Source organism: Hibiscus syriacus, unplaced genomic scaffold, assembly GCF_006381635.1.
Source record: "Hibiscus syriacus cultivar Baekdansim isolate YM2019G1 unplaced genomic scaffold, ASM638163v2 tig00110717_pilon, whole genome shotgun sequence".
Lineage (NCBI taxonomy): Eukaryota > Viridiplantae > Streptophyta > Magnoliopsida > Malvales > Malvaceae > Hibiscus > Hibiscus syriacus.
The window spans coordinates 1-23,530 of record NW_024062836.1 but is presented as its reverse complement, the minus strand read 5'-3'; the positions used below and the strand labels follow the sequence as shown (position 1 = coordinate 23,530).

The 23,530-nt window shown below is 30.9% G+C and overlaps 1 non-coding gene across 1 annotated transcript; it reads left to right on the top strand.

Annotated features, from left to right (window-relative positions):
* The first annotated feature begins 12,391 nt into the window (after positions 1–12,391).
* Positions 12,392–12,509, top strand: LOC120138966. Its single transcript, XR_005517578.1, has one exon. It is a non-coding gene; the product is annotated as a U5 spliceosomal RNA (small nuclear RNA).
* Positions 12,510–23,530: the final 11,021 nt, after the last annotated feature.

The following is a 23,530-nucleotide window of genomic DNA, read 5'->3' as shown; positions in this document are numbered from 1 at the left end:
TGAATCATTCATGCAACGTTCTTTGATACTATAAGATTGATGTTGGAATGTACATGGGAAATAAACTTCCGACCGGTTAGGAGAAGTGCGACTTTAGAGGAAAGAGTATATATGAGCTTCTTAACTTTATTAACAACTAATGGATGGAAAGGTATCTGCAACAGTTATTCATCATGAAGTTCCTACCACATCAAAGAAAAATCTAATTTACTGTCGGTGAATAAAGAAACACGTTGAAGTTGTTTTTACTCTATGACATTGGGAAGTGAAGAGTTAAAATGCGAGGTTAAAGACATAGCAAATCAAAGAAAAATCTAATTTACTGTGGGTGAATAAAGAAACACGTCGAAGTTATGATATTGGGCGTAAAAAATGTGAGGTTAAAGGCATAATAATCCAACCAGTTTTGAAAGTGAAAGTCGATGAAAAAAATTGTGGTTCAATTCACAACAATCGCATGGGAAAAAGAGAACTTATTATTGTCAGAGTGGTGAGTCACCAAGGGGCAGACCCATCCTTAAAAAATACGGACACCTGTGTTATTTTTTAAAATAAAAACTCTAAATTATTTTATAATAAAATAAAATTATAAAATGAGGTTTTAAAAATATATTTTAATTAGAAATAATATTTTTAATGGTATTTTAGAAAGAAATTATTATAATTCATTTATTATAGATTTATTTTAAAAATAATTAAAATTTATTTATTGAGATAATAAAGGAGAAAATTAAAAGATTCTTTTTAAAATTTTATCATGAAAATTAATAAAAAAAATGATAGCAGATTTTTGAGAAAATAATTTTTTATTAACATATTTTTTTAAGGTGCGAGACTTTTAAGCAATATATTACATTCTACACATATAAAAGGACATGTGTATGTTGATGCTTCAACCTCACACACAGCTGCTCAATACGTCATCAAGTTTGTTGAATTTAACCTTAGTGGACCCCATCTCATCCCAATTTTGGGCCTGCCGAGCAGCACGTGCAAATCGTGGCGTCCACATACTTCCCTGGCCACCACAAGACAATAAATGACAGTTGTAAATGAAAAACACGCAAACCAAATGTCTATCTCTAAACCTTACATCTGCTCAATACGTCATCGAGTTTGTTGAATTTAACGTAAGTGTCTCATCCCAATATTCTTGAACCCCGACATCTCAATTTATATAGGTAATTTTATATTAAAAAACTTAAATAAATAAATATTTAAAGAAATAAAACCCTTTAGACATTATTTAAAAGAATAACTCTTAAGTCGTCCACATCGGACGACTTCGTCGCTTGTAAATTGCGTGTTAAATTCTCGCACACTCCAACACGCAAGATATATCTGACGTGGGTTTACTTTTCAGGTAAGACAATAAAATAATTGAATAAAATGACACCGTGCATTGCGAAGTAGCTTTTATGATTCAAAATATCACGAAATTTATGAAGGACCTCGTGGCCTGCAAAGATCGAGATTCTTTCGAATTCCATTAAAACATAGAAATTAAATGAATTAATAAATAAATATAATAATAATAATAATAATAATTATTATTAATTATTAAATTTAATAAATAATGAAAATATAATAATATGTAAATATAGTAATTAAAATAGATATTTTATTAAAAAATAATTATAATATATTTTGTAAATTTTGAAATAATAAAAAATTAAATGTGTAAAATATTAAATATAATAAATAATTAATTAATAATATTAGAATTATATTATATTTTAAAATTTAAAAGATAAAGTAATCTCGCGTTTTACAAATCGTAGTTTTAGGACAAAAAACAAATTGTGACTGCAGTCAAGAACTACAACATACGTCGCTCCTTCACGTCAACTGTGAAAAAAACTGATGCAGATAAGTACATCGTTGAATGTCTCCACAAGAAGCAGGGATGTAATTGGAGGGTTTGTGTATCACGGTTGGAGACGATGAAAAACCTTTGGAAACTCACAAAATATGTCAAATCACATACATGTACCGCCATCATCCTGAACCAAGATCATCGTAACTTAGATGTGTACGTGCTTTCTGAAGCGTTCATCGTGTTACAATATCGACCTGTATTGCTTCAGTTACATCGCTATACGGGTACATAGTTGACTACCACAAAGCATGGTATGCAAGGTATCAGGCCCAACAAAAATTGTTCAACCAATAGGAGAGAAATCATATAATGAATTACGGTTATGGCTTAAACTGGTGCAGAAACACATTCCGGGAATAGTTGTGAAATTGGAAACAGTCACTGCGTATGAAAATGATCGTGTTGTACAAGTGTCTGCCAATTCTACCGGCTCTTTTGGACTTTTCCGCAATGCATTAATGTATTCCGACATTGTAAGACAATTGTTCAAATCGATGACACTTGGTTATATGGTCGATATACTCAAATAATGTTATTGGTTGTTGCATAAGACGGCAATAGAAAACTATTCTCATCGTCTTCGCAATTGTCGGAAATAAAGATATCGACTCTTGGAAATTATTCCTTACAAACTTACAAACATATGTTCTATCACATGTGATGCATGATAGAGATGAAGAGATTTGTCTTATTTCTGACAGTGTCGTTGGTATGAAATACACACTCTAGTGTATGAGCCCGTCTTGCCAATCCCCTAATATTTATCATTGGTATTGTTTATAACATATTGCCGCAAACTATTTTCAGAAGTTCAAGAGTCAAGGTGAGGGTCTAATGGTGCTTCGAATGGGTACGTATTTCACCTTTTTCGGTTTACCATATATTTACAAAAATTATTTCAAATTAATTGTTCCACTTTTTATTGATAGGCTACACACAGTCCATATGTGAGTTTGATAATCTGATGCAGGAACTGAGACACATGAATCCTGAGGGATTTAACTACCTTACTAGAATCCCAAATGAGAAATGACTTCGATCATTTGATGGGGGTAGACGGTATGGTCACATGATAATGAACTTGGCTGAGGCAATAAATTTATCACTAAAGGGAGTGCGCCATTTGCCTATCACGTCAGTTGTCAAAGCAACATATTATCGATTGGAAACCCTTTTCGCAACATTGGGAAGGCAAGCAACTGACTGAATGGAATGTGGCTACCAAATCAACCCATACCTCATCAGAAAATTGCGAACATTCCAGCACTATTCCAACGCGATGAGTGCCCTGTGCTTCTCTCGTGAAATGTCATTATTCCGTGTATCAGAATTTGTGAGGCTATTGGAAGGCATACAACACAACACATATGTGGTTAATTTACGAGAAAAAACATGCGAGTGTGGATTCTTCCAAACTTTCAAATACCCGTGTATGTACACCATTTCTACTGCTTCTTCTGTTCGGATACCCTATATGAGATTCATTGATCGAGTTTACTTACTTGAAACTATATTCAAGGTTTATGAATACGAGTTCCCTCCCATTGGAAATGAATGAGATCCAGATGAAGCTGATGATGAACCTATAATACGACCAGATTATGCACTACGACGAAAAAAATCGGTCGTCTACGATCAACCCAAATTTTTTGTGACATGAATTTGGATGAACATCAAGAAAAAAATCGGACAACTGAAATTATTCTCTATATGTAGGAATCCTATACACATAAAGAACAAATGTCTCAATCTCTTAGGCCCACATATCTATTAAATGGGCTTTTTGTATTATTTCTTTTTTAATTAATAACACATATTACTCATATTTACAAGCCATAAATAACACCCAATGTGTCTATCAAACCATTTCTTTTCTTCTTCCTTCAAAAAACCATGATTTCTAACCATTTTCAATGTCATTTTTACCCCGCTTAAAATGTCTTATATATGTTGATATTATAGTGACCTTAAAGATAAATTGTAACATTACGTGTTTATAATTAAAATAAAAAAAATCAGTTTCCCACCGAGAAATAGTATCCAAACAAGGCTATAGACACTGAAAGGATGGTAGGGAATCTATTGTCCTCGCACTTTGCAGGCCGCAAGATCTTTCATAAATCTCGCGATATTTTGGATCATAAAGGCTACCTCGCGCTTCGCAATACGCAGTGTCATTTTATCCAATTGTTTTATTGCCTTACCTGGAAAGTGTGCCCACCTCGGATGTATCTCGCGTGTTGGAGAGTGTGATGATTTAACACGCGATTTGCAGGCCACGAGGTCGTCTGATGTGGACAATTTGGGGGTTGTTCTTCTAAATAATGTTTGAAAGGCCCTATTTCTTTAAATAATTATTTATTTGGGGTTTTTAATATAAAATTGTCATTTATATATAGTCTACTTATAAAACAAGTGTTCAAATTATATAACTTTTTACGAATAAATGTTTAAATTATTTTTTAAATTATTGATGTGTCTCATGCTATAACTATTATCACTTTAGGTTTTTAGGCCGTAACTGCTGTTAGTTTTTTTGTTAAATGTCATGTGTTACGTTATAGTAATTTTAAAATTTATTTATATTTTTAAAAAAATAAAAATATTATTATATTTATAAAACACCTCATTTTCTCTTAAATTACACAAAACTCAAATCCCTAAAAATCTTAAATCCTTAATCATAACTCATCCTCATCATCCTTTTCGGCCACGATCACAGTCACCGATGTACTCCCTATCATTCTCCTAGTCATATGTCGTTGTAGTTGTGACTGTTGGCCGTTGAAATCACATGGGATTAGAGTTTTCATCCTAGGTTTTGTGGGTACAAACTTCGATAGATCGTGATTTCATAGGGTATTGATCACCAAGGGAGGTGAGGTTGACTGGAGCTTCATCGACGACAAAGAACAGTGACTGGCATGGGTTTAGGGGTTGAAATGAATGTTTTCAAAGTTTTAGGGTTTTTTCAAAAAATTTGTGTGATTTTTAAATATAATTTTAGTTTTTAAATTTTAAATGAAAATTTTAAAACTATCAGATTATGACACTTATCACTTAAAGGAAGAAATTAACGGCGTTTACGGCCCGTACACATCAAATGGTAACATTTGTAACGTTAGGTACCAGATTCTTTCAAAAATTAATTTAAGTACATATTTAAGAAAGACGTTATAGTTTGAACACTTATTTTATAATTAAGAATTTATATATTGTGCATGTTAACTTTGAATTAAACTAAAATGTAAATATTTTATTTGAAGTTATATAATAAAATGAGCCTCATTATACAGTAAATTTAAATTTTTTATGATTTAGACTAAAGTGAGTACAAAATAATATTTATTATAAATATTTTCAATCATTTGTTAATAAACACTCAATCACTCTGTTGCAACCATTTGTACTCAAACTTGTGACATCTAGGAAGAATAACGATTATCTTAACTATTGAGGTAAATTGTATAATAAATTTATTTAAGTATTAACAAAATTGTTTATATAAATTTTTTATAATGAGAAGAAGAATGAGAAGAATGAGAAGAAAAAGAAGAAGAAGAGGAAGGAGAAGAAGAAAAAGAAGAAGAAGAAAAAGAAGAAGAAGAAGAAGAAGAAGAAGAAGGAGAAGAAGTAGAAGATGTAACATCCTCAATACCGGGTTAGTGACCAAATTAAAATATTTCAGAATTTGGTGATTAAAGTAGAATCATTGAATAGTTCAATGGTTTATCTGGAAATATTTCCTAAAAGTTGTTAGTAATTATTAAAGGAATTAAAGGGCAAAATGATCATTTGACAAAGAAAATTTTTATATTCCTTTTATAAGATAAGGGAACCACGTGGGAAAAGAGAGAATTCTCCAGAGTTTTCTTTCTTCTTCTTCCTCCTCCCGTCTCTCCAAGCTCAAAGGTGAGTTTATTTGCTTGTGGATTAATTATTGATTTTAAGGTTGGATTATGATCATTAGAGGATAATTAAACTTAAGGAAAGCTTAATTTGTTCTAAAACAACAAGATGAAAGATATATAAGATTAAAGAAATGATTTTTTTTGATGAATTTCTGGAAAAGAGTTAATAAGTGAAATTTGAGAAGGAATTTGACTTGTCATCACTAATAATAAGAGATTTATGAAGTTAGAAAGGATTAATAACAAAGTTGAAACTTTAGTAAGATTCTTAATTTTAAGAATCATGATGAGATATGTAAGATAGAGATGGTTTATATGAATACAAGTTGGTTTAAGTAATGGTAGTTGAGTTTAATGACATGATAGGGGATTAAAATAGAAGAATTGAAGGATGAGTTAAGGATTTTTGGGTGTAAAATACAAATTATGGGAAAAGTGTATCGATGCACATTCAATGTGTATCGATGCACTTTCAAATAAATGAACATCGAATGCAATTAGTGCATCGATGCACTTTGCATCGATGCATAAGGAGTGCATCGATGCATCCTCTTAAGAATAAAATATCGAAGGTGAATTGTGTACCGATGCACAGGTAATGCATCGATGCACACGTTAAGGAATGCATCGATACACTGTAGAGTGCATCGATGCATACCTTTATTAAAAGATGAAAATATCTTTCTTTTAGCCTAAGAAATGATAGATTAGGATACATTAATCGGATATTGATATGTATCAATGTATGATTATATAGATATCGAGCACGAATAAGTTCTGGAACGATTATCAAGTTAAGATTCGATCAAAAGAGAGGAAAATCATAAAAGTGGATTGGAACGTAGTGAGGCCAAGGTGAGTGCATACAAGTTAGTTTATGATGTTTAATGGAAATAAGACTTGCGACGAGTCTATTTCCTATATTAGAATGCATGAATTTATGATCATATGCATATGTTTGATTTGGGTATGTGTGATATATATTATAGTATGTATTAAATGATTGGTGTGAATACATGTAGTGTGATAAGTTATAGGAATTAATATGAATGATGTATATGATTACATGGGAATGTGAAATAGGTTATATGATAGGTGACCATACATGTTACATAGTAAATGTGATCAATTATAAGAATCAATATAATAGATTTATATGACTACATGAGAATGGTGATGAGTTAAATAAGATTAAACTATAGAGTAATATGAGAATAATATATTAGTGAAGGGAATTAAGTATAAATGATGATGTCAAACTATAAGATAATTGTTATAGAGAAGAAGTATACTTAAAGAGAATTACTGCATAGGAGTTATGAAAAATTTAACTAAATAAATAGATTAACTTATTATACAAATAATATTAGATATGTGATAAAATTATATGTTATGGTATAAATAATTATGAGAATAAATGGGAAAATGAGACAAGATAAGTATTTACTTATAGGATAATATGAGATTATATGAATATATAATATAACTTTATGAGGAAGAATCGGGTGTTATATGATTTAGGTATGGAAATGATCTATGTGTAAGTAAATTATGTGATTATGTGACTATGTGTGAAATGGAGTAAACTAGGTAATTATAAGGTATGTGAATATATGTATATAAAATAAACCACATGACTATGAATTAAGTGAAATTAAGTGGTGAGAATGATATGACAGAAAGCTACCAATGAATATATTATGAGAAGATATAAGAACAATTATAAGCTATGTGATATGTGAGTTTATGAAAATGTTCTACGTGCAAGTGATCTACGTGTATGTGTGATTTATATGGAAATGAACTACTTGACTACGTGTGATCTTATAAAAATGTAATAATGAGACTATGTGTATATGTGAATGTGTGATAACATAAATATTAATGCCTGTGTTATGTGTTATGAGAGCTAGAGGTATAGTTGGCATGCCAAGAGTCAAGGATCTACGCAGTCCTTCGGGATATATATGTATTCTTTGGAACATGTATGAGGTCTTTTGAGACATATTTGGTCCTTAGCATATGTATATGATTCTTAAGGAATTTTCTACGTGGTCCTTAGGGACATTTTATAGGGCACTTCGGTGCAATTCTACGTGGCACTTCGGTGCAATTCTACGTGGCACTTCGGTGCATTTATACGAGCTGTGGTGACAACATTAGTGCACAACCTCTAGAGACTCACATATCAATAGTTATCACATATGTACATGGGCTAATCAAGAAATGATAACAAATATATATTGTGATATGATAAATTTTATAGCAAGGACATGATGAGGTATAGGTATAATATATGATTAAGAAGGTTATGTATATGTGCTATGTGATTAAATGATAAGTAACTAATGATGATTTATATGCATGCATGTAATTCTTATTAGATAATATGATATGATTTATATGATGATGTATGTATTGCTTGGTTAATTGAATAATATGTTGAGTAAGAAAAAAATATATAAGAGGATATAATTATAAGATATAAATGATAAGAACATTGATAGTGGAATAAAGTTAGAGATTAAAATAATGTGTGAGATGTATATGCGTATAGTATATTATATATAATGTTATATTGTTTTGATGTGCCATTATAAGATGATATGTTCATACATGTTTAAGCATTTAGAGTTTCCTTTATAAGTTTAATGCCTCACTAAGTCATAGACTTAGCTTGTGATTGTTTCACACGTAGGTTACAGAAGCAAGAAGAGAAGCGAAGAAGAGCAAGACAGGTCAGCATCTCCCTTACAAAATTTCAGATCATAAAATAGACGATTTAAATGTGTTTGGTTATTTTGAATATAGTTGGCATGTACTAATTGATTGAGTTAAATATACTATGATCGATTTTGGTTATTGTGGTCAATTTATGTAAATAAACCGCTTTTACTTTAATGAAAATTTTAAATTTTCTTTGAATTTTGTCAAGAGTCAAAGTTTGAAAAGTCAATGTGACATCTCAGACTTGTATTCGGGTCGGGTACGGGTCTGAGGGTGTTACAGGAGAAGAAGAAGAAGAAGAAGAAGAAGAAGAAGGAGAATGAGAAGAAGAAAGAGAAGAAGAAAGAGAAGAAGAAGGAGAAGAATAAGAAGGAGAGGAAGGAGGAGAAGGAGAAGAATGAGAAGAAGAAGAATAATAAGAATAAGAAAAGTAGAAGTAGAAGAAGAAGTAGAAGGAGAAGGAGAAGAAGAAGAAGAAGAAGAAGAAGAAGAAGAAGAAGAAGAAGAAGAAGAAGAAGAGAAGAAGAAGAAGAAGAAGAAGGAGGAGGAGGAGGAGGAGGAGGAGAAGTAGAAGGAGAATGAGGAGAAGTAGGAGGAGAAGGAGGAGAAGAAGGAGGAGGAGAAGAAGAATAATAAGAATAAGAAGCAGAAGCAGAAGAATGAGAAGAAGAAAAAGAAGCAGAAGAAAAAGAAGAATGAGGAGAATAAGTAGAAGAAGAAAAAAAGAAGGAGAAGGAGAAGGAGAAAGAGAATGAGAAAGAGAATGAGAAGAAGAATGAGAAGGAGGAGAAGAATGAGAAGGAGAAGGAGAATGAGAAGAAGAAGAAGAAGGAGAAGAAGGAGAAGGAGAATGAGAAGAAGGAGGAGAATGAGAAAAACAAGGAGAATTAGAAGGATAAAAATGAGAAGAAGAAAGAGAAAAATAAGAAGAAGAAGAAGAAGAACGAGAATGAGAAGAAGAACGAGAAGAATAAGATGAGAAGGAGGAGGAGGAGAAGAAAGAGAAAACAAGAAGAAGAACAAGAACAAGAACAAGAACAATAAGAAAAAGAAGAAGAAGAACAAGAAGAAAGAAGGAGAAGAGAATGAGAAAGGAGAATGAGAAGAGAAGGAGAATGAGAAGGAAAGGGAAGGAAAATGAAGTGAGAAGATAGGAGGAGGAGATAAGGAGAAGAAGGCGAATGAGAAGAGAAGAAGGAAGGAGGAAGAAGGAAATGAAAGAAGGAAGAGAAGAGAATGAGAAGAAGAAGAAGAATAAAAATGAGAAAGAGAATGAGAAGAAAATACAAAGAAAAGAAAAAAGAGAAAAGAGAAGAAGAAGAAAAAGAAGAAGAAGAAGAAGAAGGAGAATGAAATAAGAATAGAGAAAAAAAAGAAAGAAGAAAGAAGAAGAATAAGAAAGAAATAAGAAATCACGAATAAGGAAAGTTAGGGAGGAGGAGGAGAGAGAAATGAGAAGAAGAAGAAGAAGTGTGCATGTGAATAACATATTTTAGCATCAACGATGTGAAAGAGATGGGATAAACAGTTCAACGAGATAGGGGTATGTTATGATCATTACTGATTTTTTTTTTTGCGGGAGGGGAAAGGGACGACTAAGAGAACAGAAATTCCAATTTTTAGTAAATTAGAAAATTTATATAATTAAAATTTTAATTTTTAAATAAAATTAGATCAAATGTCATTCAATAATTGAGTGAAGATTTTTTTAACAAACATTAAAAGTTTACCTTAAATAATAACAAAATACAACATCAGACATATATATATATATATATTTTTTAAAAACTTATTTTTTAATGAATAAAAAAGATATCTTTTTATTTTACTGCGTTGAGTTTTTGGGATGATCCCTTCATTATCTCTAATTCCCTCTATCATAAGTTTTATACATTTATACGGTGCGTTTGGTTTTGTAAGTATAAGATTATTTCTCACACAGTATGATTACTATAATGTAGTATTATCTGACACATTATCGATAATATTATATTTATCTTGTTTAATTTATTTAGTATAATTTAAGATGACAATGTTTGGTTGAAATAATATAAGATTACATAAAATTAAATTTTATTAATTTTCTTTCATGATATTTGTACGAAAATTCATATAATTATTTATGGAAAACAGTCTAAATTTGATAGAAATTTTATATTTAAATATTATTAATACAATCAGTGTATTATACAAAATTTAAAAATTTATATAAATAAATATCTTATATCTACTTTTATCATAGTATATAATAAGACTAAATTAATTTTTCAGTGATTAAAAATAAGTACTTAATTTATTTTAGAAATAGTTTAGAGTTGAAAATTCACTCTTGGACGAATTCAAGGTTTTCCAACAGATTTTCAACTCCTAAAAAATCAAAAGTAAGATGGTTTATGAAATTCGAGTTTTTAATATGTTTATTACAAATTAAATTTGCATGAATTTGAGAAATTTATGACAATTTCGTTATTCTAAGCTTAGGATTCAAACTCTTGTATAAAAAGTAAAGCTTAAGGTTGAACTAAGTTTACATTATCCCAATCAAATTTACAATATGAACTAGATATTTAGATAAAATGTTTAGAAAATAATATTAGAGACATTATGAACGTATTGTTAATAAAAATATATTGAATATTAAAGTTTTATTTAAATGTGAAATTAATATGAAATTAAAGCATTTAATAAATATACATCTTGAATAATTATCTGCCGAGTTAAAAAAATATGTAACAATTAAATTAATACGAAGAAATCTCATTTTTATCTAAATTAAAATTGAAAAATATCTAAAAAATTACGTGAGAATAATATTTTAATTTTTTTAAAAAATACTATTATTGATAATATTTTTCATCCTAATAAGAATGAGAAGAAAGAAAATATAAAAATAAAATCCTAGAAAAAATATTATCTCTAAAACTATTTTCTTTTCGCGAACTAAGCCCATTCTCTCCAGCGACTATAATTTTAATTTAAAACAATTATTTTTCTCCACCGAATTATTTGAAAATTTGAGCCCATTTTCTTCTCGTGCACACATTGTACTAATATCTTCCATTAGCGCATATTAGCATTCCAAGGAAGAATAAAACAAAACGACGCAGCTTTTGAAAATATTCTTGGCTAAGTCTCAACAGAGAAGAAGTAAATTGGAACAAGAAGTGAGACAAATGTGGCTTATTTCCATTCCCATATTGCTTTTGGGCCAGTTGGAATGACACTCCTGCCAAGTAATCTTTCTAAATTATCTTTTTCAAAGTAATCTTTCTACATTTTCAATCCAAGGTAAAAATAAATAAATAAATAAATAAATAAATAAACCATTAATTGCGAAAAATAAATGCATTGTTTCACTAAATTAAAATAATTTAGATAATTATAAAAATAACACAACACAAATCACTTACAAATCGAACTAATTTTTACAAAGTAAAAAAATAGACAACTTTAATATAATCGAATTTAACCAAAAATAAATGTAAACAAAATTCATAAAGTTTAAAAAAGATTAGGTAAAACTTTTCTCTATTCCTTTTAATTCATAAAAAATCCATCCCTATTTGTTTAGGCTACAGAGGAGCATCAAATCAAGGCAAAATAAGTCTATAGAAAACAAGGCTAACAAATTTGTATAATAATTACATAATTATATAAATTAAGTGTGTTCAAATAGTTAATTTGGTTATCGATCAAACTTAATTAGTCAATCGAATTAATAATAAAATCTTTAATCTGTAATCAAACCGAGAAGTGAAACGCCTAACGCCTTGGCGGACGAGATCCAGAGCAGAAATCCCACACAGGCAATACACAGCGCCTCGAGCTCTGGAACTAGTTTAAATAATTGCAACTCCATTTCTGCAAATCACGCAGCTACCCAGTGACCATAAAACGAACTATTCTTTCACCTTTTACTAAAGAATGCCGTGTGCTCGCTGTAGAAAGTGACATACACCTATTTTTGGAGGGCTTTTTCTTGGGAAAGGGCCCTAAAATTGTAGTTAAATGAACATTTGTTTATAGCAAGTTCTCTTATGCAGTGGTTCTTCTGGAGTATTTGTTTATTCAATCGAACATTCGGTTATCGATCGAACTTGCTGTTAAACGAAACTGACGCGGTTGCAGTGTTGGAAGAGAATGACTTTCTCCATGAAAGTGCTTATTAATTTCTCCAATAGAAGTGTATACAGTTTGAGGATAAAGAAAATTGCATAACGTTACCTGAAGTAACTTGAACTCTCAAAAAACACATAGTAAACAGAGGATTTTACTAACATATACATCATCACTCTCTCTTAGCATTATCATACAAAACTTTGTGCATAAAACCCATAACTAATCTAACCCTGATGAGAGTGTAAAGACTACATATCTTGTGAAAACAATTAAAGCCAAGTATGACCTATGGGTGACTTTCTTAGAGCACTGCGCTCAACATCTCATTCCAAATATCTGGCACACCAGGGAGGCACCAATGACTACAGTCAGGATGAGAACTCAGTCGGGTGCCGTCTCTGTGCTTGGTTCAATCCCCTTCTACAAACTGAAGGATGCCCGTCTCCTCGAAAAGGCGGCATCTTCGTAACGTCATGTAGATACACTGGAAGTCTCATTCTTCTTAATACCCCTTTCAGCACTACAACTTGGTCAGGGAACATGAGGGCGGCTGAAAATTGAAGGGGAGCTTTCTGGTTATAGCATTTCCAACCATTTTGTCTACAGTGAACAAAACAAGGGAAAGAGAAGAAAAAAATAACTTTGTTTAAGATACCATGGTGTTGATTAACAGATTGGTGTTAGAAAATTGTTATTGAATTTATTAACCAAATTGGTTATCTCTTCACGTGATTATGATGTAAGGACTGAGGAGGGCTATATAAATAAGGCTAGGCTTCTTGTAATCGGTGCATTTTTCTAGATATACTCTTTCATGCTAAAGCCTTCTGTTATAACCTTAGTAAATCTCTAAAGCTAACACATGGATAATAAAAAGCTTAAAGTTAGTTGAATTTATGCTTTGTTTGATACTTGTTATGCCTAGGCGACATGGTTCTGAAAATAACTCTGGTTTCGTTTAAAAAGCAAGTGTAGCTTTTTGGAGGTTGGTTCTTTGGCCTCGAACAAAGCATAGCTTATCTATTTCTCTTCCTTTTGTGGTTTGGGATTGATTGGTTTAGAATCGGGCAATACATATTGGAGCAGTGGGAGTCGAAGCAATGGTGAGAGGGAATGTCCAACGGACAACAACCTAATTTAAGGTTAAGAAACAAAGGGAAAACACAATCGAAAATGTACATAATTTCGGTTGGACAGCATAAAATGTTAATTTTTTCTTAATATTTTTTGGTTGCACACCTTCTTCATAATATTTTTCGGTTGACAACAGAAATATTACATTTTTTATAACAATAAAAATTGACATTTAGGTTGCACTCAATAAAAAATGTTAAGTTTTTTTATAACATTCTCAATTGTGCTCATTCTCTGTTGTTTCTTAGTCTTAAATTAGGTTGTCGTACATCAGAACATCTCAGTAAAAGGTTGAATATAGGGATGGTCATAGTTCGGGATGCGGTTAACCCTATCAGACTCGAAAATTATATACCCTCAACCCGACCTGACCCGAAATAATATATTTATCCAAAATAGCAATAATAGTTGTTAGGAATGAGTTTGGAATATGGTGTTTTGGATTTATGCATTTTATTGGGATTTGTTCGATCTAGGATGCTGAACTATGGGGAGCTTATCATGGCCTTGTTTAAGCTTGGGGGAGAGGCTTCCGTCGTATTATTTTTTAACTTGATAGTACTATAGAAGCAGGACGAGTATTGAGAAAGGATTATAAAGGTATCCACTTCCTTAATGGCACTTACATGAACTATGCAATCGCAGTTTGAGAGATTGTCAACACATACCCCGTTAGGGTGACATGGTGACCGATGCTTTAGCTAAACATGTTCCAGATGATAACTTGAAAGTTGCTTTCCTACCTGAATCGCCTGTATGGATTTTTTCGATTTATTTGGCTGATAGCAATACTAGGAATCGTCTTATTAGTGATGGAACAAACTGTAATCCTTAATGTTAGATCATGTACTCTTTTCCTCCATATAGGTTAGAGAGATTTTTAATGAGATGCAATTTAATGTCCCTTGTATGATCTCTTTCAATCATACAACTTCACAAAATAATAATAATAATAACAATAGTCATAAATGATTATATTTTCAAGAGTTATGAACATCTATATTTTCATGATAATAATTCATAAATTTATTATGATTTCATAAACTTTTTTCCCATAAAATTACATCATGAGATCACTAATTGATAAGTTTTAAAAATAAAATATGGTTTAATTCTGAAAAAAGAACTGATTGAAAAAAATATGATTTAATTCTAAAAATAAATATATATTTTTTAAAAAAAACTACGTGCACACGCATATATACATATGAGGCATGATTTACTTACACAATATGAAATTCTTTTAGTTTTACATAGATTTAGGATCGTTGGATGAGTAAAAATAGATGACCCAAATTAACAGTAAGATATGTGAAGATATTCACTTGGAAAAAAAAGCAAGGAGTCAATCTGTTCCATCTATTTTCACTCATGTAACGGTCCTAAATATGTGTAAAACTAAAAAGTTTTACATTATATAAATTGATCCTAATCATATATATATAATTCAAATAATTTCTGATAATAACTAAATGTCATTTTCATATTGATTTAAAGATGAAAAGCAGAAAAGTGATGAGGGTTGGCTAAGATAACAATATAAATGCAAATTATATGGCCTTATTATTTTTGCGTCGTTCATTTTTCTTTTGGTATAATGATAAACTCACCCCTCAGTACTTATATATTTTTTTGAACTTTCGCTAAATTTAAACATTAATATTTTAAAGAAATTCAAATCACGTTTTCAAAATAAAATATTTATTAAAATTATAATTTTTTTACTATTTTGACGTAACAATCCACTTGAACTTCATATCAACACACAGTATTTGTTTTGTATATCACGCTAATAAATAATCTAAAACTAGTATTCAAAAATAAAAAATTTATATTTTATCAGTATTTAATATTGGGGCACCTTGTTGAAATACCCCTCTATATGCACTCTTGGAAGGGAATTTTATACAATGACGTGGATCGAGACATAATAGGAGATTATGAGATGCAAAAGCATTATCGGTGTGAGAGGAGACCGCCATTCAAGATGACTTAAGCTGACATAGTAAAGAGTAGAATTGTTCAAGCTTCATTTCGAAATATAGTAGTTTATGACATGATGGAAGGTTGGGTTAAAGTAAATACTGATGGAGTTGTTGATCATGCGAAATGTTCAAGAAGAATGACTATTTGGTTTTACTGGAAATCTTGAAAATTGTTCGGTGTTAACTGCAGACTTATGGGCGATTCATGATGCTTTAAAACGTATATGGAGGTCTGGATATCACAAAATTATGATTGAGACGGATAGCTTTGAGGCTATGCGGTTGTTAAATAAAGTTTTGAATCATTCATGCAACCTTCTTTGATACTATAAGATTGATGTTGGAATGTACATGGGAAATAAACTTCCGACCGGTTAGGAGAAGTGCGACTTTAGAGGAAAGAGTATATATGAGCTTCTTAACTTTATTAACAACTAATGGATGGAAAGGTATCTGCAACAGTTATTCATCATGAAGTTCCTACCACATCAAAGAAAAATCTAATTTACTGTCGGTGAATAAAGAAACACGTTGAAGTTGTTTTTACTCTATGACATTGGGAAGTGAAGAGTTAAAATGCGAGGTTAAAGACATAGCAAATCAAAGAAAAATCTAATTTACTGTGGGTGAATAAAGAAACACGTCGAAGTTATGATATTGGGCGTAAAAATGTGAGGTTAAAGGCATAATAATCCAACCAGTTTTGAAAGTGAAAGTAGATGAAAAAAATTGTTGTTCAATTCACAACAATCGCATGGGAAAAAGATAACTTATTATTGTCAGAGTGGTGAGTCACCAAGGGGCAGACCCATCCTTAAAAAATACGGACACCTGTGTTATTTTTTAAAATAAAAACTCTAAATTATTTTATAATAAAATAAAATTATAAAATGAGGTTTTAAAAATATATGTTAATTAGAAATAATGTTTTTAATGGTATTTTAGAAAGAAATGATTATAATTCATTTATTATAGATTTTTTTAAAAAAAATAATTACAATTTATTTATTGAGATAATAAAGGAGAAAATTAAAAGATTCTTTTTAAAATTTTATCATGAAAATTAATAAAAAAAATGATAGCAGATTTTTTAGAAAATAATTTTTTATTAACATATTTTTTTTAAGGTGAGAGACTTTTAAAATTTTAGTATCCTGCAATATATTACATTCTACACATATAAAAGGACATGTGTATGTTGATGCTTCAACCTCACACACATCTGCTCAATACGTCATCAAGTTTGTTGAATTTAACCTTAGTGGACCCCATGTCATCCCAATTTTGGGCCTGCCGAGCAGCACGTGCAAAACGTGGCGTCCACATACTTCCCTGGCCACCACAAGACAAGAAATGACAGTTGTAAATGAAAAACACGCAAACCAAATGTCTATCTCTAAACCTTACATCTGCTCAATAAGACATCGAGTTTGTTGAATTTAACGTCAGTGTCTCATTCCAATATTCTTGAACCCCGACATCTCAATTTATATAGGTAATTTTATATTTAAAAACCTAAATAAATAATTATTTAAAAAAATAAAACCTTTAGACATTATTTGAAAGAATAAACTCTTAAGTCGTCCACATCGGACGACTTCGTCGCTTGTAAATTGCGTGTTAAATTCTCGTACACTCCAACACGCAAGATATATCTGACGTAAGTTTACTTTTCAGGTAAGACAATAAAACAATTGAATAAAATGACACCGTGCATTGCAAAATAGCCTTTATGATTCAAAATATCACGAAATTTATGAAGGATCTCGTGGCCTGCAAAGCGCGAGATTCTTTCGAATTCCATTAAAACATAGAAATTAAATGAATTAATAAATAAATGTAATAATAATAATTATTATTATTAATTATTAAATTTAATAAATAATGAAAATATAATAATATGTAAATATAGTAATTAAAATAGATATTTTATTAAAAAAATAATTATAATATATTTTGTAAATTTTGAAATAATAAAAAATTAAATGTGTAAAATATTAAATATAATAATTAATTAATTAATAATATTAGAATTATATTATATTTTAAAATTTAAAAGATAAAGTAATCTCACGTTTTACAAATCGTAGTTTTAGGACAAAAAACAAATTGTGACTGCAGTCAAGAACTACAACATACGTCGCTCCTTCACGTCAACTGTGAAAAAAACTGATGCAGATAAGTACATCGTTGAATGTCTCCACAAGAAGCAGGGATGTAATTGGAGGGTTCGTGTATCACGGTTGGAGACGATGAAAAACCTTTGGAAACTCACAAAATATGTCAAATCACATACATGTACTGCCATCATCCTGAACCAAGATCATCGTAACTGGTATGTGTACGTGCTTTCTGAAGCGTTCATCGTGTTACAGTATTGACCTGTATTGCTTCAGTTACATCGCTATACGGGTACATAATTGACTACCACAAAGCATGGTATGCAAGGTATCAGGCCCAACAAAAATTGTTCGACCAATAGGAGAAATCATATAACGAACGAATTACGGCTATGGCTTAAACTGGTGCAGAAACACATTCCAGGAATAGTTGTGAAATTGGAAACAATCACTGCGTACAAAAATGATCGTGTTGTACGAGTGTCTGCCAATTCTACCGGGTCTTTTGGACTTTTCCGCAATGCATTAATGTATTCCGACACTGTAAGACAATTGTTCAAATCAACGACACTTGGTTATATGGTCGATATACTCAAATAATGTTATTGGCGGTTGCATAAGACGGCTATAGAAAACTATTCCCATCGTCTTCGCAGTTGTCGAAAATAAAGATATCGACTCTTGGAAATTATTCCTTACGAACTTACAAACATATGTTCTATCACATGTGATGCAGGATAGAGATGAAGAGATTTGTCTTATTTCTGACAGTGTCGCTGGTATCAAATACACACTCCAGTGTATGAGCCAGTCTTGCCAATCCCCTAATATTTATCATTGGTATTGTTTACGACATATTGCCGCAAACTATTTTCAGAAGTTCAAGAGTCAAGGTGAGGGTCTAATGGTGCTTCGAATGGGTACGTATTTCACCCTTTTCGGTTTACCATATATTTACAAAACTTATTTCAAATTAATTGTTCCACTTTTTATTGATAGGTTACACACAGTCCATATGTGAGTTTGATGATCTGATGCAGGAACTGAGACACATGAATCCTGAGGGCTTCAACCACCTTACTAGAATCCCAAATGAGAAATGACTTCGATCATTTGATGGGGGGTAGACGGTATGGTCACATGACAATGAACTTGGCTGAGGCAATAAATTTATCACTAAAGGGAGTGCGCCATTTGCCTATCACGCCAGTTGTCAAAGCAACATATTATCGATTGGAAACCCTTTTCGCAACATTGGGAAGGCAAGCAACTGACTGAATTGAATGTGGCTACCAAATCCACCCATACCTCATCAGAAAATTACGAACATTCCAGCACCATTCCAACGCGATGAGTGCCCTGTGCTTCTCTCGTGAAATGTCATTATTCCGTGTATCAGAATTTGTGAGGCTATTGGAAGGCATACAACACAACACATATGTGGTTAATTTACGAGAAAAAACATGCGAGTGTGGATTCTTCCAAACTTTCAAATACCCGTGTATGTACACCATTTCTACTGCTTCTTCTGTTCGGATACCCTACATGAGATTCGTTGATCGGGTTTACTTACTTGAAACTATATTCAAGGTTTATGAATATGAGTTCCCTCCCATTGGAAATGAATGAGATCCAGATGAAGCTGATGATGAACCTATAATACGACCAGATTATGCACTACGACGAAAAAAATCAGTAGTCTACGATCAACCCAAATTTTTTGTGACATGAATTTGGACGAACATCAAGAAAAAAATCGGACAACTGAAATTATTCTCTATATGTAGGAATCCTATACACATAAAGAACAAATGTCTCAATCTCTTAGGCCCACATATCTATTAAATGGGCTTTTTGTGTTATTTCTTTTTTAATTAATAGCACATATTACTCATATTTACAAGCCATAAATAACACTCAATGTGTCTATCAAACCATTTCTTTTCTTCTTCCTTCAAAACACCATGATTTCTAACCATTTTCAACGTCATTTTTACCCCGCTTAAAATGTCTTATATATGTTGATATTATAGTGACCTTAAAGATAAATTGTAACATTACGTGTTTATAATTAAAATAAAAAAAAAATCAGTTTCCCACCGAGAAATAGTATCCAAACAAGGCTATAGACACTGAAGGGATGGTAGGGAATCTATTGTCCTCGCACTTTGCAGGCCGCAAGATCTTTCATAAATCTCGCGATATTTTGGATCATAAAGGCTACCTCGCGCTTTGCAATACGCAATGTCATTTTATCCAATTGTTTTATTTTCTTACCTGGAAAGCGTGCCCACCTCGGATGTATCTCGCGTGTTGGAGAGTGTGATGATTTAACACGCGATTTGCAGGCCACGAGGTCGTCTGATGTGGATAATTTGGGGGTTATTCTTCTAAATAATGTTTGAAAGGCCCTATTTCTTTAAATAATTATTTATTTGGGGTTTTTAATATAAAATTGTCATTTATATATAGTCTACTTATAAAACAAGTGTTCAAATTATATAACTTTTTACGAATAAATGTTTAAATTATTTTTTAAATTATTGATGTGTCTCATGCTATAAATATTATCACTTTAGGTTTTTAGGTCGTAATTGCTGTTAGTTTTTTTGTTAAATGTCATGTGTTACGTTATAGTAATTTTAAAATTTATTTATATTTTTTAAAAAATAAAAATATTATTATATTTATAAAACATCTCATTTTCTCTTAAATTACACAAAACCCCAAATCCCTAAAAATCTTAAATCCTTAATCATAACTCATCCTCATCATCCTTTTCGGCCACGATCACAGTCACTGATGTACTCCCTATCATTCTCCTAGTCATATGTCGTTGTAGTTGTGACTGTTGGCCGTTGAAATCACATGGGATTAGAGTTTTCATCCTAGGTTTTGTGGGTACAAACTTAGATAGATTGTGATTTCATAGGGTATTGATCACCAAGGGAGGTGAGGTTGAGTGGAGCTTCATCGACGATAAAGAACAGTGACTGACATGGGTTTAGGGGTTGAAATGAATGTTTTCAAAGTTTTAGGGTTATTTCAAAAAAATTTGTGTGATTTTTAAATATAATTTTAGTTTTTAAATTTTAAATGAAAATTTTAAAACTATCAGATTATGACACTTATCACTTAAAGGAAGAAATTAACGGCGTTTACGGCCCGCACACATCAAATGGTAACATTTGTAACGTTAGGCACCAGATTCATTCAAAAAATAATTTAAGTACATATTCAAGAAAGACGTTATAGTTTGAACACTTATTTTATAATTAAGAATTTATATAATGTGCATGTTAACTTTGAATTAAACTAAAATGTAAATATTTTATTTGAAGTTATATAATAAAATGAGCCTCATTATACAATAAATTTAAATTTTTTATATTTAGACTAAAGTGAGTACAAAATAATATTTATTATAAATATTCTCAATCATTTGACAATGAACACACAATCACTCTGTTGCAACTGTTTGTACTCAAACTTGTGACATCTATGAAGAACAACGATTATCTTAACTATTGAGGTAAATTGTATAATAAATTTATTTAAGTATTAACAAAATTGTTTATATAAATTTTTTATAATGATTTAGTTTTGTATGAAAGTAGAACGCTGCTGTCTCCTTTTGAACTGTAAATGAGAGACAGAGTGTTGACTACAATGACTCATTGACTTAGGAACGTATTGCCAGCTAGAACGCATTACCCTCTTTTGGTTTTCTATGAGAAAATCTATGGACTTTTTCTTCCTTAAAAAATGTATATTATTTTTAAAATATTTAAGTTTTTTAGTTATTGAAAAATATTTAAATTGTATTCTTAATTTTGATTGTTTTAATTTTTGTTTTCAAAGGTGATGCTCAATATTTTATTCTATTACTACTTTAAAGTTGAATTATCAATGTTCATAAAATATATTATGACATATGTTATAATTTTTAATTTTATTTATTTAAAAAAATTAAAATATTTTAAAATACCTAGATTCTCAATCCCTTAAAATGTTTAATCCGTAAATCTCATATATTACCATCAAAGTTAACCATTATCACCCCGTCTACGATTGATACAGGTTGAAGGACGATTAATAGTGGAAAAGGAAGAAGAAGAAGAAGAAGAAAGAAGAAGAAGAAGAAGAAGAAGAAGAAGAAGAAGAAGAAGAAGAAGAAAGAGGAGAAGAAGAAGAAGGAGAAGAATGAGAAGAAAAAGAAGAAGAAGAGGAAGGAGAAGAAGAAGAAAAAGAAGGAGAAGAAGTAGAAGATGTAACATCCTCAATACCGGGTTAGTGACCAAATTGAAATATTTCATAATTTGGTGATTAAAGTAGAATCATTGAATAGTTCAATGATTTATCTGGAAATATTTCCTAAAAGTTGTTAGTAATTATTAAAGGAATTAAAGGGCAAAATGGTCATTTGACAAAGAAAATTTTTATATTCCTTTTATAAGATAAGGGAACCACATGGGAAAAAAGAGAATTCTCCAGAGTTTTCTTTCTTCTTCTTCCTCATCCCGTCTCTCCAAGCTCAAAGGTGAGTTTCTTTGCTTGTGGATTAATTATTGATTTTAAGGTTGGATTATGATTATTAGAGGATAATTAAATTAAGGAAAGCTTAATTTGTTCTAAAACAACAAGATGAAAGATATATAAGAGATTAAAGAAAATGAGTTTTTAGATGAATTTCTGGAAAAGAGTTAATAAGTGAATTTAAGAGGAATTTGACTTGTCATCACTAATAGAGATTTATGAAGTTAGAAAGGATTAATAACAAAGTTGAAAGTTTAGAAAGATTCTTAATTTTAAGAATCATGATGAGATATGGAAGATAGAGATGGTTTATATGAGTACAAGTTGGTTTAAGTAATGGTAGTTGAGTTTAATGACATGATAGAGCTTAAAATGAAGATTGAGGAAGAGTTAAGGATTTTCGGGTGTAAAATTCAAATTCTGGGCAAAGTGTATCGATGCACATTCAATGTGTATTGAATGCACTTTCAAATAAATGAACATCGAATGCAATTAGTGCATCGATACATAAGGAGTGCATCGATTCATCCTCTTAAGAATAAAACATCGAAGGTGAATTGTGTACCGATGCACAGGTAATACATCGATGCACATGTTAAGGAATGCATCGATCCTGTAGAGTTCATCGATGCATACCTTTATTAAAGATGAAATATCTTCTTTTAGCCTAAGAAATGATATATACATACTTGATACTGATATGTATCAATGTATGATTATATAGATATCGAGCACGAATAAGTTCTGGAACGATTATCAAGTTTAAGATTCGATCGAAAGAGAGGAAAACATAAAAGTGGATTGGAACGTATGAGGCCAAGGTGAGTGCATACAAGTTAGTTTATGATGTTAATGGAAATACTTGCGACGAGTCTATTTCCTATATTAGAATGCTGAATTTATGATCATATGCATATGTTTGATTTGGGTTTATGTGATATATTATAGTATGTATTAATGATTGGTGTGAATACATGTAGGTGATAAGTTATAGGAATTAATATGAATGATCTATATGATTACATGGGAATGTGAAATGGTTATATGAGGTGACCATACATGTTACATAGTAATGTGATCAATTATAAGAATCAATATAATAGATTTATTGACTACATG